Source organism: Idiotropiscis lumnitzeri, chromosome 16, assembly GCF_059441095.1.
Source record: "Idiotropiscis lumnitzeri isolate Australia: NSW breed Sydney's pygmy pipehorse chromosome 16, RoL_Ilum_1.0, whole genome shotgun sequence".
Taxonomy (NCBI): domain Eukaryota; kingdom Metazoa; phylum Chordata; class Actinopteri; order Syngnathiformes; family Syngnathidae; genus Idiotropiscis; species Idiotropiscis lumnitzeri.
The window spans coordinates 2,831,528-2,850,133 of record NC_142406.1 but is presented as its reverse complement, the minus strand read 5'-3'; the positions used below and the strand labels follow the sequence as shown (position 1 = coordinate 2,850,133).

At 40.8% G+C, this 18,606-nt stretch overlaps 1 long non-coding RNA gene across 2 annotated transcripts; it reads left to right on the top strand.

The window, feature by feature from the left end:
• Positions 1-4,601: 4,601 nt before the first annotated feature.
• Positions 4,602-12,118, top strand: LOC148320841 (uncharacterized). Of its 2 annotated transcripts, none has more exons than XR_015847039.1 (7): positions 4,602-4,735; positions 5,394-5,513; positions 6,114-6,277; positions 7,526-7,714; positions 10,009-10,104; positions 11,065-11,217; positions 11,322-12,118. It is a non-coding gene; the product is annotated as an uncharacterized LOC148320841 (long non-coding RNA). The 2 variants fall into 2 exon arrangements; XR_015847040.1 differs by having other exon boundaries at positions 11,001-11,217.
• The last annotated feature ends 6,488 nt before the right edge of the window (positions 12,119-18,606 follow it).

Sequence of the window (18,606 nt, the reverse complement as noted above, 5' to 3'; positions counted from 1 at the left end):
AGATGTCACTGGGAGCTACGGATCAATCGTTTACACAAGAGATCAGCTGTTAGCACTTCGTGCTAACCCCGTGCCGACTCCCGGAGCGAGACCCGATATCCCCCACGAGTTGAGGAGGAAGAGACGGGGGATGTCGCGCGGGGGCGAAACGCCAGGCAAAGAGGAGGCGTGACCACCCCGTCCTCCTGTCCGTTTTTATGGGAAATGTTAGATACCTTCCCAAGAAAATGGACGCGGCACGAGAGGAACTTCCAATGAGCTAGCTTGCTGATGTTCACGGATTCATGGCTAACAGACCTAACGCCGGACACCGTCGTGGAATTTGACGGCTTCCAAATACTACTTGCGGACAGGACACTGGAAAGCGGTAAGAGGAAAGAGGAGGGCTGGCTGTGTTTGTTAATGATAGATAGTGTAACCCTAGGCACATCACAGCTAAGGAGCAACTTTCCAGTCGGGACAATGAGCTGCTAGCTGTTAGCATGCGTCCATACTTGACAAGCGTCGCGAGTTAACAAGGACGTGCACGTAACAGGTGCGTGAGTAAACTGCTTAAAACTTTGATCGTCATTCAGCTGACCTACAAATTGAGACGCTACAGTCAGTTTGACGTTTTTGTTTGCTTGATTGTGGATTGACATGGAGGAACAAGACAGTGGAAAGCGGACATTAAAAATGACGGAGAAAAGCTGTAGAAGATCACAAGCCTAAACGGATGCAGGCACGCAGGTGCAAATTTGCTCAATTGACCTCCATGCAACGTCAAATTGAACAATTGATGGAGGATGATGCAAATGTTGACGCTGTAAAAAACTGAGCTTCGTGTTTGCTTTAGCGGCATGGAGCAAGAATTTGTGGACCTCAATTCCGGTGTGCAAAATTTAAAGACTGAAGAGGATTTTGCCGATGACCAAAATAACTGGTTTGATCCAAAAAATGTAATTAATGGAAATGTGAGCAATGGAAGAAGGACGTTTTGAAACGTGCAGAGGAAGGATGCAATAAACAAATATCACCTGATGATAGTAGATCTGCATCAACTAACTACACCCATAGAAGTAGAAGTAAAGAATCTAACAGACAGAAGCTCACTTCTGTCAACGTCTTCAATTAAATTAAAGGCTCAAATGGAACGAGCATGTTTAAAGGCAAAGGCTGCTGATTTACAACAAAGGTTGGCACTTGAGCAAGAAGAAGCTGCAATTAAGGCAAAGAAGCAAATGCATGCAATGCAAACGGCACTCCCTGAGTCTGATGCTAAATTGGATGTCTTGAGAAGATATGAAAATACCCAGGAGGATGGTATCCACATTCCTGATGAGTGTGTTACAATTTAAACAAGGAAAAACATTCAATTACCATCACAGCCTATCAGAGCAACAAGCAGTGTTGACCTGAAATGCTCCCACTTCGACTATTCCAATGGCTAGATTTCCACATCAGACAGAAAGTAGAGAACAACAGGGACATGTGCTTGATGGCCTTTGCCAAGCAATCTCACAGCAAGCCAGTGTCGCAGAATACTTAGCAAAGAGTCAAAAAGCATCGCTACTTCCCGAACTTTCCATTCCTACGTTTAAAGGCGACCCTCTGCATTATAAAACCTGTATAGGTGCCATTGAACATGGGATTGAAGGCCGTGCAAGTGATAACCGTGATCATCTTCAATTTTAGCTGCAGTATACTAGTGAACAACCACATGAGTTGGTGAAGAGCTGCATCCATATGGAACCTCTGACAGGATATACCAAAGCAAAACAAATCTTGAAGGAGTTTTATGGTGATGACTTCATGATAGCAGAAGCATATTTAAAGGAAGCCATGGATTGGCCAACAATCAAGTCTGAAGATGGTGTTGCACTTCAGTCTTTCACATTATTCCTTATGGGCTGTTTGAACATAATGGCAGATGTTAATTACATGGAGGACTTGGACAACATGGCTAATATAAAGGCATTGGCAAACAAACTTCCATACAGACTTATAGAATCTTGGAGAAAATTTGCCTGCAATCTCCAAGAAAGAACAAATAGAAGAGTGAAGTTTAAGGATTTTGTTGACTTTGTTGACAAGCACGAAAGATTCTATAAAACAGAAAACAAAATCACAACACACAGAAACACCAAAATCAAAGAAAGTCTTCACAACAGTCATTGTGCCCGCCAAGATGGAAAACAACAAAACCACCACGCCAAAGGCAGAACCTGTTTCAGTGGATGCTATTGCCAAACCATGTGCTAATTGTAATGGAGAGCAACAGTCTCACAATTTGTAAGGAATTTAGGAGAAAGCATCACAAGGATAAGATTCACTTCTTGAGGAGCAAGGGTCTGTGTTTTGCATGTTTGATGCACGGTCGCATTAGCAGTTGCTGGAAACAAAAGCTTCAATGTCAAGAATGCTCTAGACTGCATCCTACAGCACTACACATTGTCCATAAACTTCTGCAAAGAAACAGCCTAAGACGATTGTGAATAGCAGTACCTATTAAGCGCCCTCGTACAAACAACAGAAACCTGGGGTGTCACTGGGGCCTGTAAATAGGACTGCATCCTTTCAATAATTCCGGGATGGGTCAAGGCACAAAAAGGAACCAAGACAGTGACGACTTACTGTCCGGTTTAAAAATGCCCTGACGCCTTTTTTTAGACTGAAATAACTTACTAAAGTTTTCGTTTTGTGCCATTCAGAATGGGAGAGGGAGCCAGGAGGCGAAACAGCCGTCTTGCCAGTTCAATCCCGCACACCCTCTGACTCTCACCCTCCGTTCTGCCTTTTTATTGAAACTAACTCATCAATAACTAATCACCAGAAGACAGAAAAGCATCAACAACTAATCACCAAGAGACAGAAAACATCAATAACTCACGGTATAAAGGTCAGTTTAACTAAAGCATCAATAACTAATCACCAGGGACTCCAGCAGGCAGAAAATCATAACCCAAGGTCAGTTTAACTAAACACATCTTCAGGATACGGTGTCTGTGTGTGTGTGTGTTAAAATAACAAGTAAGTGTCTCTGTGTGTGTTAAACATTAATGAGTGTATAAAAACATGATTATGAATACACAAACTGATTACCTATCCTCAGCCCATCTTACATTTCCCCCCTGTTGTGGATTTAAAAATCATGTCCTTACGGCTTTAAGACAGATCATCATAATGAAATCATACAACAGTGTGATCATCAGTGGAGGAGCGAAAACCTCACATTAGGGAAAAATTCCCCTCCTCCCTTCCGGCGTAGAATGAGATCCTCATAATTTGATGACCATCAGGGAATAAAACTTGTCCCTGGGGTGACTTGGTGGAGGCCCTTGCCTCGTTGTAGGAGAGGACAGCCGTCCTTACCTCCCGGATCTTCGTGTATGGTGTGTGTGTGTGTGCACGTGTGTGGACAGGGGCAAGAAGTCCATGTGTTTTTACGTTTTAGTGTCCAGTTTGAGTTCGTCATTCTCAACATTAATCAGGTTGTAACGGTACATTTGGGCAACAAACCTACGATTAACCATCATCTTTGTCATAAAAATAATGCAACATGAACAGACTAAACATAACAAAATGAAAACTATAATTATCCCTATATATTGTTTTTTTAAATTCTTCATAGTGGTCATAACATCAATAATTGTTTCATTTTTATTAAAAATTTAAATGCAGTAATGTACTCCAATCAAGGCTGATATTCCTTTGTTATGTACGTCATTAATTTCCAAACAATATCTAATCTTTTTGTTCTGTGGCTTCAACATATTTATCATCTCATCAATATTAGCACCACAGAGTACTGAGTTTCGAGATCCTCACAATAGTCGTTCTCAAAATGATATATTTTTTTATCAATTTAGCTTTGTTAAGGTAAGATATTTTATTGACAATCTAACATTAATATGCAAAGAACATGTACATTAGTACGAAATGTAAAAAAAAATTGTGGTGGGGGGGGTGCGAATTGTTTTCTTCTTGGTAGGGGGGGCATGACAGGAAATAATTGAGAACCACTGGTCTAGTCACACACCAGCTCGGGTTCATTCCCTACCAGAGAAATGACATTCCATGTCCCCAGAGCTAGGCGCTTTATGTTGCCGGGGATTGGACTGCCTTTGACTGCCTCCTAGCTCAAAGGAAACCCAAATTCTTTGGTCCCGCCCACTGGTAGTGAGCCGAAGCCCTTGTATTAAATAATAAATAAATACATAAAATAAAAAAATTAATAAATTTAAAAAACGGACCGATCCACTGCTTGGGTTAGTTTGACCCACCTTGAGATCCGTTCCCACTCAGTGACAGTGTCTACAAGCCACTGCCACCAGGCCAGTGAACCGACGTCCAGGCAGTGACAAAAAACGTGATCAAATTACATTGCTCATCATAAGGTGTTTGTGAGACGCTCTTTGTATGTTTCCTCAATTAAGACCTGTTTTCCATTGGTGTATTTGAAAAAAGTGGTGAACCTGTTAAATTCACTACAAAACGTTAAGAAGATGAAAGTAATGTTTGAAGGAATATTATTTTTCTATCGACATGCCGGCGGGCGGGCACAGATAGAGAGTGATAAAGCAGCACCACCCGCGCGGGGCGTGCTGACGAAAAGGCAAGCGCTCCTCCTCTCATCGCGTCCTTATTAAGACAGAAAAAAGACGCTGTTGAATTTGACCTATTCGCAGTTCGAGCAGGTGCTTAACGCTGGAGAATATCACCACTTCGAAGTTCGAACTGCTGTTGAAACGGAGAGGTAAGTGTTTTTCGTTTGTTTTTATTCAAAACATGCCTCGAGTGCATTTGTTCATGGTTAGAGATAGTTGTGTGGAAAACACTATACAAAGTAGCACCATGGATGTGGGCCTACAACACTGGCCTAGCAAACATGTGCTCCTACATCGACATAATTGACGAGCTCCAGTTAAGCATTGAATAATTATAAAACGTCATGGTGCTTTTACTCATTTAAAGAACTAAACCGACGCGTATTTTCATCCGGTGGTCAGGTTTGCATTGAATGTGAGCACGAGGGACGCTAGCTTGTTGCGTTAGCTTTGCGGAGCTAACAGCTTGCACTTTTGTTATAGAACAACAGAATGCAAGTACCATGATAATTTCTGTCATTAATTTTTGTGTAAGACACGATGTTCACTGGTTAATTACATGATTCTTAAAGCAAAGGTTACTGTGAATGCAATTTTGGTAAGATTTTTGTAGTCACACTGCATAAATCTGTCTGTCTGTTGTTTAAACTTCAATATAAACTATTATGGTTGAAATCATTAATTGGGATGGAGGGATTGATATTTTTTTAATTTACAATTTATTTTTCTTACACTGATATTGTTAAAACTCCATTTAGCCTATAGTATTAATAATTCTCAACACAAAACTGTCTTTTTTCTTTATAGAATAAACAATGCCTTCCCTGAGATGCAGGAAGTCCCCAAAGCAGGATACTATTGAACATGCAGTCAAGGGTCTGGACAAGACTGCAGAGTTAGAAGCGAAGTATATAAACTCATTTAAAGGTATGATGTTAACGCTTTTGCTAAGATATATTATTGTTTTCTGATAACCAAGCTGACATCGTTTTTTAAGTGGTTATTTTACATTAAGAGTGTCTTGACCTTTTCTTTTGTCAGTTTCAAGTTATTTCAGTGAGCGTGAAACCTGATGGTAGGAGTTCTACCTAAATTAAGGCTGTACTTGATGACGCCCTCCGGCATTTTTATACCACAATAGACCAGTGAACAAGTCCGATATTGATAGTCTAGTGTAAAGCACGTTATACGTCACAGAGATCACGTGACGCGATCCAATATGACTGTGTATACAGTGTATGTCATTGTTATGAAACTAAATAATCTTAAAGTTTTTTTTTTACGTAACCAGGTGCCATTGACATTTGTACTTTCAGTCCTAATACATACTGGCTAATGCAATGCTGGAAAATGAATTTTGGCTGGTCTGTTCCTTTAAAATCATAAAGAAGGGCTCTGCTCTATCCCTCACAAGAAGCAATGTTTCAAACCACCCTACATTAGTATAGTGGCCCAAATGAATATGATGACTCCTTATTTGTGTGCTTAAAAATATGACGAAGCTATCTTGATTTCCCTGTTAACTAGGTCGAGGAGTATTTACCAAGGCCCCTTTCAGGAAAGACGACTTTATTCTTTATTATGGAGTACAGAGGAAAATTGATAGATTCTGATAAATCTCAACGCAGGAAGATGGATGGAAGAGGCACTGTCTTTTTGTTTGACTTCCGCCGGCAAGAAAAAACTTGGAGGTGAGGCAAAGATTGAGATGTTATCTTATTTTTGTTTTTATTTAAAAAAATAAACACATACTCATCCCATAAGTGTTAGGGGAAAAATCATTCTCTAAGCAAAAATGTATACCGTATTTTCGCACCCAAAAGACGCGCCGTGTCAAAGGGCGCAACACCTGTTGAGGCCGCTATTTCTGTCTTTGTAACATATACTGGACGCACCGCCTGACAAGACGATAGCACAGCTGCTGTTAGCATAGCATGAACTTGGCAGAGCTGCCCACACTGACACAGCCGATAGCAGCCTACTATGCCCCAATAACATGAGCAATCACCCCATTGTTGCAGCAGACGCCAAGTCTCTATTGACAATAGCTGACAATGGCTCAGGCCAATATTAGGTGCATTGGCAATAGCCTACAAAGCAACGTCAGGGGAGGGACTTGGCTGCTCACCACACTCCTTAGAGTCACGGTTTCAAAAAAAAATAAAAAACTCATCATACAAGCAAACAATGAAACATAGAAATAAGATTAACACAAACATGTATCTCTCATGCCATCAATATACCCAAAAAAAATGAAAATAATACAAAAGCCACTCAGCCTTAGCTAATTCAAGCAATGCATTCTGGGAGCAGAGACCCACAATCCCATAGCTGTTTAGAGAGATTTGCATGGCTGTTTAAAGAGATGTGCTGTTATGCTTTGGACTTTTTGTCTGTTGTCTAAACCTGGGACGTTTCTTGCTTGCAATAACATAAATGATAAGACAGACTAAAACATTGTGGACAGCTGCCCTTTGTCCAGCTTTTTCCAACACCATCACCCAAACATTATAGTCAGATGGTGTATTTGTCACGGTCGATTGTAAGCATGGACAACTCACTCTTTGCCCAGCAGGGTGTGCTAACATGCACTTCCAACAGCTCGTTGATGACAAGGGCTGATGGACGTGAGTGGTACTTTGTCCATTTAATGGACGCATCGACTGACAAGCTTTGTTTGCTTATGACTGCGAAAATACGGTAATTACTTTTATTCATGCGTTGAATCTGTACAAATGAAAATATAGACCATGAAGTCTCAAAGACAAGCTGTTAATAGGGTCTGATTCCAATAGAAATTTCTTGTATGATTTGATTTAGAAGATTTAAAAATTGTGGATTTCCTATTTTTATGTTTTGTGTACACAAGATTGTCTCAAAGATTAATTTCTGACATTGATTGAATAATTGTTTTTTTTTTTTTTTAAATCTATTTTAAGTGTTGATGCCGCTCAAGAAGATGGCAGTCTGGGAAGACTGGTTAATGATGACCACATGCACCCCAACTGTAAAATGAAGAAGAAGACAACAGAGGACAGACCACACCTCTGTCTGTTTGCGCTCCGAGACATTGATGTTGGCGAAGAAATAACTTAAGACTATGGACCAGCTGGCCTTGGAGAACACAGGTTTGTAAGATGCATCTTTAAGTACAATAACAGAGCCCACTTGTGGTGTTCTGGTGATGTAGTTTCCAATTAGTTTGGCAATCTAATAAATGTATGTTGAGGTTTCTATGGAAGTTGAACATGCTGACTGACTGGGGGAGTTCTCCATTGTCCACTATCTGTAATTCAAATTTGTGGGTCTGAGTCAAAGTTTGGCTCTTCAGGAACAACGAACTGGTCAGGGAGTGACAGTATTACAAAGTTCTGCGTTACTCTTTTCTGGGCGGTGGCCCTGTTAGGCCATCATATGCCATATTGCAAATATCCCCATTGTGGGACTAATTAAGGACATCTTTATGTTGTGGTTTCCCTACCAGAACCAGCACCAACCCTGTATATTCATGATATAAAACACTGTTTCAATTTGATATTTAGCCTTTCTATACTGTAAAAATAGAAGACCCCAGGCTTTCCTGCGCCCCCTTGCCCAATTGGTGGTGTTCAGGAGACAACCTGGGACTGAAATATCAGTCACAACCAGTGTTGTTTTCGTCACTGATGACTATGACGAAAATACTTCGTTAACGCCCCTTTTTTAATGACGATGACAAGCTAAACGAGGTTCTTTTATGACGAAAACATGACGTGATGTACATGAATTTTTTTCGTTGACGAGACAAAATTGTTAGCATGTGGTTCATAAATTATTTTATGTTGCTTTTAGTGAAATAAAGCCACAACAGTTGCCCAACAAAATGTTTTGCTTCTCTGCTTATTTTGGAGCAGTGAGCATTGATTCCACTGTTGCCACTTTTTTCTGTTTGTAATGAAGAATCCTTTGTAGTCCATCCAAAAGTCTTTGTTATTGGGTGGAAACCTTGAATGCCTTGTTTTAACTCAAATGGACTTAAACCCATCCATCCATCCATCCGTTATCTGTACCGCTTCTCCTCACTAGGGTCGCGGGGGGTGTTGGAGCCGATCCCAGCTGTCTTCGGCAGTAGGCGAGGTACACCCTTGAATTGGTGTCCAGCCAATCGCAGGGCATACATAGACGAACAACCATCCACGCTCACACTCATGCCTAGGGGCAATTAGAGTGTCCAAGCAACTTGCCATGCATGTTTTAAGAATATGGGAGGAAACCGAATTACCCAGAGGAAACCCACGCAGGAAGGCCGGAGCCAGAATCGTACCTACGACCTCAATATTGTGAGGCCATCCTGCTAACCAGTTGGGCCACCGTGCCGCTTGGACTAAAACCTTTGTGAATAAATTGACGAAAACTAGGGTAAAACTTTTTTTGCGTTTCCGTCGATTAAAACTGGACTAAAACCCTTTTTTTAGTTTTCGTTGACTAAAACTGGACTAAAACTATAACGAATTGGGATGACTAAATGTGATGTAAACAAATCAGCACTTTGTCCAAATGACTTGGACAAAATCTAAAATGCCTGCCAAAAACAACACTGGTCACAACACGCGTCTACAGAAGATTAATTGGCATGGGCGAAATTAATTAGTTTTATTTCATTCATGAGCTTATGTTTTGTTTTGGGTGGCTAAGGCTTAAAATGTGTAAAAATCTTATCCAACCTCAAATATAATTAATTCAATAAATTTATGATGCTACTAAAACATCGAAGCAGCCTCCTCCAGGCTTTACAGACTCAGAAATGGAGGTATGCGTATCGTGTACTCATCCTGTCGTGTCTCGAGATGTTAAAATTGCAGTTAGATAGACGTGTGCTGATTAGACAAGACTTCTAATATATCTGGTGTCACAGGATATTTGTCAGTGAATGTGTATGTCTGGTTTGAGGCTCACTCAGCTTTTTCTTGTGTTGTGGGGTCCAGTTGAGTTGAATTGCGTGTCAGGTATGTTGGCCATCTGACACCCAACTGTCAGGTTTGTGTTTGTGGGGACCCCGTAGAGCCATTTTTATTGTTGACATAAATCATAGCTAATCATCTTTTCCTTCATTATCATATGAAATACAGTTAGGAGTTGTATGTGCCTTTACTATGTTATAATCTTAGAACCTACCAGCCACTACAGGTGTCCGACAAGAAGACTTTTGGCTGTCCTGTGCTCCATTGCGCCCCTGGTGGCGTTCAAAAGACAACCTGTGACTGAAATATCAGTCACAACATATCTCTACTGAAGATTAATTGTCATGCGCTAAAGTAATTGGTTTTGTTTCATTCGTGAACTTGTTAGTTTTTGTTTTGGGTGGCCAAAGCCTAAAATGTGTAAAATTCTGATCCATTTTCTTTTTTTAATTCATTAAATTAATATTCAACTTGTTCATTAGGATGGAGGACAACCGACAATGACTGAATCGGCTGAGGTTGATGCCACCAGAACATCGAAGCAGCCTTCTCAAGTTTTGACAGACTCTGAAAAGGAGGTATGCGTATCATGTGGTCATCCTGTCGTGTCTTGAGATGTTAAAATTACAGTTAGATAGACCTGTGCTGGTTGGACAAGTTTTCTAATATATCTGGACATAAATCGTAGCTAATAATATTTTCCCTCATCATCATATGATATACAGTTATGCCTAGTATATGTCTTTACTATGTTACAATCTAAGAACCTACCAGCCACTACAGTTCTCTCATTGGGAGACTTAAGCTTTCGTCAGGTTGTCGACTGCTGCATTGCCCTCTTATTGGCTTTAAGTACACAACCTGTAACTGAATTATCTGTCAGAACAGAACCTATGTGTCTACAGCAGGTGATTTGGCATGTGGATTCTTCAGATTTTTAGAAAATAGGTAAAATTGTGATCAAAAGTTTAAAATGTCTAAAATTCTGGTATAGTTTGCAATAGTATATCTATTAAATCATTTCAAAACTTCTTAACAAGGATGGAGAACATTGGCTGTGACCGAATTGGTTGAGGTTTAGATTACCAGGACCATTGAGCAGCCTCCTCGGGATCTACAAATTTAGGAATGAAGATATGCATCCCATGTTACAATCCTGTTATGGCCCGAGGTTTTGAAGTTGCAGTTACATATTGGGCTGGGCGATATGGCTGATAAGTACATAGCGATATAAGTATTTCATATGGGTCCATCGATACACATTGAATTCTTTTTTTATATTATTTTATTTATTATCGTTTTTATTTTCCAATATTTTCACTGCCCTGTTAAAAAAACATTTAATGTAGTTTTCCTCCCGGGAGCTTTTTGTTACGGTCAATTAATTTTGTTATTACATTATTTTGTCATATCATTCATCAATATTTTAGTTTTTTTTTTTTTTCAAATAGAATTAAGACCTTTTTCTGTGCAGATTCCTCTGGGGATTAAGTATTTAATGGGTTCTCAATTTTCTCTTGGACTCTGATGCAACCCAGTCTCCTCCCTTGGACAAAAAATATGGGCTGAATCTTCCTTGGAATAACGACACAGATTCTGACGAATCATTGTCAAATCCTGCCCCTGAACTTTGCGCCTCAGACCCAGACCATATTACTATCCCAAGGCTCAGGAGGACCAAAAGTATACAGGTAAACAACCCATATAGATTTCAGGGAATCTTACAAGCAAATTGCATATATTTTATTGGTCTCCTGCCTTCTATCCTTTATATTTCGTTGTTGTTGTTTTTTAGATTAAAAAAACAGGCTGACTTTGGAATGGATAAGCATTATTACTCCAACTCAGATGACAGTGGAGATGAATATATTCCGGATACAAGTGAGGCCTCTGATTCAGACGGAAGTGAATCTTTGAAAATTGTGGACCCTCTCTTGAAGTCTAAGAATGCCTTCAGAGATTTTTCTCCCACACCACGAATCTCAAAAGCCACCTCAACGCAGGTTGTTAATCAAGGGCGTTCACCCGTTCGGAGGAGTAGCAGCACTGGTGTGATTCTTGAATTCTATGGCTCTTCAAATATTTGTGCAGTTTAACACAAATCATCCAAAATAGAATTCAAGCACATCTGTGACAGAAATTCAAATTCAGAAGTCAAAGAGAGAGAACAAAAAAAAAAATCTAATGCTGCGCTTCTTCCGAAGACATATACTGTAAACATTAAATGTATGTTAGGACAATCTTGAAAAAAGTATTAGAACACCCTTTACTTTTATTTCTTGTTAATTTTATTAACCAAAATATGTCCATTTTTATTACAGATTAATGAATACAAAATTAAAACTCTAATCAGCTACTTTTTAATCGTTATATTTGTATAAACAAATGTTATACATCTGTGTGTTAACTTATACAAGAAATGACGGAAAAGCAAGGGTGGTTTAGTATTTTTTTATCGTATATAGTCTGTATAATATCTTTAACCTATGCTGATGCTGTTTAATACTGATTTAAATAATAATAATAATGTCATAATCTGTTGGTTTTACATGAACAAAACCTTTCAAGCACTTTTTAAAATTCTAAATACTACCTCTTGTCAGTAAGTTGGTTCACAGCACTGCCTTGGAGTGAAAGTGTGTAGTGCTGAGACAGTCGGTATGTGCTGAGTCGTCTGACGTTTGTGTGACTGGTACCCAGGAAGGTAGCAAAACCAGGCAGTGTGTATGTCGTACCCAGGAAGGCAGAGAAACCAAGCAATATGTATGTGGTACCCACGAAGGCAGAGAAACTAAGCAGTGTGTATGTGGTACCCGGGAAGGTAGCAAAACCAGGGAGTGTGCATAGATACAGACCCCAAAAGTGATTAAAACCAAATAAAGTCCCCAGAAGATCATCTGTAGTCAGGTGAAGGACCCTGTACTTTGTTCAACTCATTTACTCCCTTAGACGTACAAAGACGTCTTTTAATGCAATGGCGCCCTCTACCAAAGACGTATAAGTACGTTTCCTGTCTTTTTTACGTCATAGTGTACATAAGGGTCTGATGCAACCTCTGACTGAGAATCAGCCTTGTCCGCATTGTGAATCATGTAAAAATCACCCAGCAGGGGGCAGAGGTGCAAAAGATCCGCCTTGAATCTGCGCCAGAGGTACAAATGGGGGGCGGGATCCTGGGGTAGACTTATAAGTGTGGAGAGCAGCGTGGGTAGCAGCAGCATCGGCAGCACTAGCAGCAGTCGCATTAGTAGCGTTAGCAATGAAATCCTCCAAGCAAATGACGATCGAGGAATGCGTTTTTGTAAAAAAAAGCTTCCTAAAAGCATCAAGGCGATGGAGACGCTTTGGTTGAGAGGATGACGCTTCGTCGTCGTCACAACAAACAGGCGTCTAAAGAGGGTGCGCGTGCCTTGCGGCCTGCATCGCCTGCCTTCGGACAATAGCCAAAGCAGCTGAGAGTCCTCACCAGATCCCCCCGAACGAGGAGGTAAGCGCTCGCAAGTTACCATTGAACATGTGGTTTTACCCCTCATGCTTTTATTGTACATATCATGCATCTTGCGGGCAGAAAATGTCGCATAAATGTGCAGTTAGACGCGAGCGTATCTCCTCCCCGACGAGGAAACAACAATACTGAATGGTGTGGTAATCATGCATACTTTCTAAAATTCACAGATTGTGCATCCCGCGGCAAGAAAGTTCCTCCTCGTCTTGTTGGTGTAAAGAAAGGTAAATTATAATATGAAACTTCACACGCCAGCAATAAAATGCAGCAATAAATATATATTTCCAATTGTTTATATTTCTGTAATTTACAGGTTGTGCATCAGGAAGCAGTGGTTCCGGATGGCGTCACACTGGATGGCAACCGAGGAAAATCGACTTTACAGCAACCCCTGGACCACTGAATGCCGCTGCCCATTTGGAGTCTGAGGAGCCAGCTGATTTCCTGCAGCTGTTTCTCACGGATGAGCTTCTGCAGCACATCGCGGATGCCAGCAATCACTTCCCAGACAATTATTTTCACACAAACCCCAGTGGACAAACACAAGCTCGCCTATTTTCCACGGACCAGCAAAGCCAGACCACAACGAAAGTGTCGGGTCTGTTTGCGCAAAGGCAAACGGAGTGAAACAAGAATGTGGTGTGAACTATGTTGTGTGCCCTTGCATCAAGGCAACTGTTTTATTTTATATCACACAAAAAAAAAGTATGTATGACACTGATGTATTTCATTTTTGTACATAGTTCAACAGTTCAGTCGTTTAGTGTTATGTGCAAATAAATTTATTTTATCAAAAACATATTTTTTGTGCTTTTTTTTGTTATTTTATAGAAGGCATGCATTATTTAGATGTTAGAGGTGTCATAAAAGCCATAAATAATAGTGTCAAAGTTCAAATTATGGTCAAAATGCATCAGTTTACAAAAAGCTCATTTTCTCAGTTTTTTCCCCAGGGATTGGAGTTTTCATGAAATTTAGCTATTTTCAAATGCCGATTGTTCAAGAATGGAAAAAGATAGGAACAAACATTTTTTTTCTGTTGAAAGAAGAGAGTCTCATCTTTCTTCGGGTGTGCTCCATGTCTATATAGCATTAGAATACAATATTCTGTGGGCCTTGCAATATTAGTCAAAACCCAGGAAAACTCTGGGATTGAGTGGGTTGCTCCAGTGAAAATGGCTGGTATTTAATGAGTTAAGACTGGTTAGGACATCCGGCTCGCAGTCCCAAGGTGCAGGGTTCGATCCCGGGACCCAGCTTTCCTGTGTGGAGGTTGCATTTGTGAGTGAGTTTGAGCGCAGATGGTTGTTCGTCTTTGCGTGCCCTGCGATTGGCTGGCAACCACTTCAGGGTGTGCCCCGCCTACTGCCCGTTGACAGCTGGGTAGGCTCCAGCACGCTATCCTTGTGAGAATAAGCGGATTGGATATTACATGTATGTGTTTATGCCCTAGGCCAGGCGAGGGCAAACTACGGCCCGGGGGCCACATGCGGCCCGTTAAAAGTTTTAATCCGGGCCGCCGAACTTGAAAAAAATTTAATGAATAAACCTTGTTAATGTTTTATTTTCTAAACACTGTGGTTTTCAAAGACAAATATTATTGTTGGAATGCTTTTATTCACTTTCATATAAAATTAAATGTATTTTTTTTCTCAGATGAGGTGAGGTTTCCAAAACACTCCATCCATCTGCTCCTGGTCCGGCCCCTCTGTCATATTTTAGAACCCATTGTGGTCCTCCAATCAAAAAGTTTGCCCGCCCCTGCCCTAGGCTTTGTGTCTTTGCTTGGTTGACTGTGTAATGAGTGTATGAATGCATTTCTTTCTACCAGACACCTTGGACTTCCCATGGCAGATTAATAATCTATTTTATCTATCCATCAGGGTCACGAATGTCATTTGATGAGTAGAGAATTTAGAGTCTCCAATTAACCTAATATACATGGATTTGCGCATGGAAACCTGAGAAAAAGCCCTTAGTCCTACTTTTCCATCTGAACCACTTTATCCTCACGAGGGTCACAGCCGTGACATCCCAGCTGACTTCAGAAAGTAAGTGGGCGACGACTCATGATCTCTTGGTTGAATAATATTGTTAGGGGCTCAAAATGGCCCTCTACAATAAAATGGCAGAAGAATATTACATACTCTCTGGCAGAAGAATATTGCGTTTTTTTGTTTTGTCCAATTAACTTAAATAAAACTTGGGAAAATTTAATGATTACATGTAAACCAGCTGGTCTTCCCCATACCAAGCCCTGGCTAAAACTGACTGAAAAATGCATGATGTGTGCCTTTTAAACTCCTCGGCCCATCCACTATGCCAGGGATGGGCAAACTTTTTGATTGGGAGGGGGGGGGGCACAATGAGTCCTAAAATACATTTAATTTTAAACGAAAGTGAACAAAAGCATTACAACAATATATATGTCTTTGAAAAACCACAGTATTTAGAAAATAAACCATTAACAAGGCTTATTCATTTAATTTTTTTCAAGTTTGGGGGGCTGGGTTGAAACGTTTAACGGGCCACAAGTGGCCCCCGGGCCGTAGTTTGCCCAAGTGCCCTAAGCCAATTGATTCTAAAAAATAACAGTTTTCTTCATCAAAACAACATTTTATGATCAACATAAATGTTAGTGAGTACATAAAGGTATACTCATTCGATCTATCATAACCCCATGCACTTAGACTGTACAAAAAAAAGAAAATTTTTATTTTAAAACCTAGTATTTCGCCATGACGTCACACGCTAGCGTCAAGTGCTTGGCGCTAAAAACCCGGAAGTAACAGCGGCGCTCGGTTTGAAAGTGGAGAGTTGTGCATGGTAGGCGAGTTCGGGAGAAATGTTTGTTGAACACGAGGACTGTGGCGTAGAAGATGGTTTAACAGCGATCTAGTGCGCACCCAACCGTGATGGCTGACCAACGAAATAAATGTGGACCGACGGAGTGGACTGACAGGACGTGGAAAACAGGTGTGTGGCATGTGTGCGTGTGCACGAATGTGGTAGCGCGTTCACTATGGTGGCAGCGATCGCAAAGCAGCAGCACCACTCCTTGACAAAAGTATTGTACTTTCTCTGATGTTTTGGGTTTGCTCTGCTTTGGGGTTTGTAGTTCTGGCCACGCAAAAGTAACAAAGCAAGTTCTTGGATGTCTGCTTTTTTCTTGAACTGTTAATTGGTTAAAATCGTGGCTCTTATTTTTATCTAATGTATGGAGTTTGGTGGCTATCTATATGCACAACTATATTAGTTGCACTTGAAATTGCATACAGAAAATTAGTATAAATAGGTTACGCTATAAAGTATAACAATATTAACAATCGTTATTGTTGTTACTGTTTATTTATTTTATTTTGCAATAACTGTGCTCCAAGCTTAGCTGTTGTGCCAGCTGCCAAGTAAAAATATGTAATCTCACTCAATAATAGGAATAAATACTTAACTAACATCTCAATTTTTCGGGTTGGGCTGTGGGGGAGGGGAGGGTGGCTGCCTGACATAAAGCAGACTGTCCTGCACATGCGCAGACCAGCCGAGTGTGTGAAGTGTGCGTAAGTGCAGTACCGACCGACCACTAGACAGCGATCCTGAGTAATTTTTCCGCACACACATTTCTAGCACACTCGTCTTGTTTTTGTGACCTTCCTGGGAAGCCCTGAAACTTTGACAGGACCTCCCCCTGAGCTTCTTATCACTGAATTCAATGCTCTTTTTTGTGGGGCCCAGATTTTTGGTCCCCACAAAAATTTTGGTCCCCTACAGTGGGTGTGCTGTCCGATGTTGGTCCCCAACATGTAGCTTATACAAACACACACACACACCCCTACTTGTTTTTGTGACATTGTTGGGCCACCTGAGCAAAACTCACATTGTGGGAACCACCCTTTCTAGTGGTTGTACAGCTCTGAAAAAAATCAGGCAGTGTCCAGGAATTTAGTTAAACACAAAAACCACTTCAAATTACCAATTAATGACCTGGAGGTCAAATGAGTGACTCAAGTGCATGTAATTCAGTCACTGTAGCCCAAAGATTCTCTGGGCCAGTGGATGAACCATTATTCGTCTTGGACAGCATTGAAGCAGGCCGTAGCCTGGTTTCTAAAGCTGAAAGACTTACTGACAGAGTAAAGGAAAATAGAAAGGAGTTAATCACATTAGGTGAAGAAGGCAAGATGAATTTATTCAAGAGAACTGTCAAAGGAAAGTATTTGACCTGCGACGACTTGGATAAAGCAGAAAGAGAACTTGTGAAATACTGTCAAAGGCGAAGTTTCAAAAAAGATTTAGCCATATTTGAAAAACAAAAAAGGGTGAAGAAAAGTAGCCCACTTTACAAGTTCAATATAGTACTTCAAGATGGTGTCATGAGGGTTGGTGGACAGTTGAGCCACGCAGCCATGCCTGAAACAGCAAAACAGCAAGCCATCTTGCCAAGGATTCACATAACACAAAGCTAGTCCTGAGATACATTCATGAGATTACAGCTCACGCTGGAAGGAACCACATGATGGCTAATCTGCATCAACAGTTTTGGATACCTCGAGCTGCTAGAGTCATCAGAAGAGTGCTACCTGACGATCCGCCTTTCAAGAGAATTGGCGTTGATTATTTTGGTCCATTCTAAGTAAGTAGGGTTAGAGGACAAGTAAAGAGATACGGCGTGATTTTTACATGTCTCGCTGTACGAGCCGTACATCTGGAAATTGCATCTTCACGTGACACAGATGCTTGTCTCAACGCAATCCGAAGATTTCTTGTCAGAAGAGGACAAGTGAGAGAGATGTATTCTGATAACGGAACCAACTTTAGATCAGCTGACAGTGAAATGAAGAAATCAATCAAAGAATGGAACACTAAGTAAATCGAGAAACACTTGCTGCAAAAAGGTATTCAGTGGCATAGCAATCCCCCAGCAGGTTCCCACCACGGAGGAAGCTGTGAGCGACTTATTTGGTCTGTGAGAAAAATCCTGAATGTCACTGTAAAAGAACAAATTTCGGGTGAAGAAAGTCAATATACCTTGCTTGGTGAGGCTGAAGCAGTTATAAACAGCAGGCCTATCACAAGGACATCTTCCGACCTCAACGACTTGGAAGCACTCACACCCAACACTCTGTTGTGGCTGAAGGTCAAACCTGAGTTACCTCCTGGAGTCTTCTGTAAAGACGACCAATACGCCCCAATACGTACCTCTGGGAATGAGCTGGTCAGCTCTTTAAAGAGTATTATGTAAGTTGAAATACATTAATCCATTTTTCTTTTTTGGACCATCTTTAACTGTGTAGTGTGTAATGTCTAAAATACAAAATGATCTGATTTTAGGGTGCAGTTGACGACTGTGGCACAGGTCCTCGCTCTACAAGTGCTAATAGTCTTCGGCAAAGAGAAAAATCTGCCATAAGGTACAGAAAACATTGGCATCAGAGTAAATGGATGCATGTTTTTGCAATGTGCGAGGAAACTGGCGAACTCAGAGAAAACTACGCAGGCTTGGGAGAACATGCAAACTCTACACAGGAAGGCCGGAGCCGGAATTGATCCCACAACCTCTGCATTGTGAGACCATCGT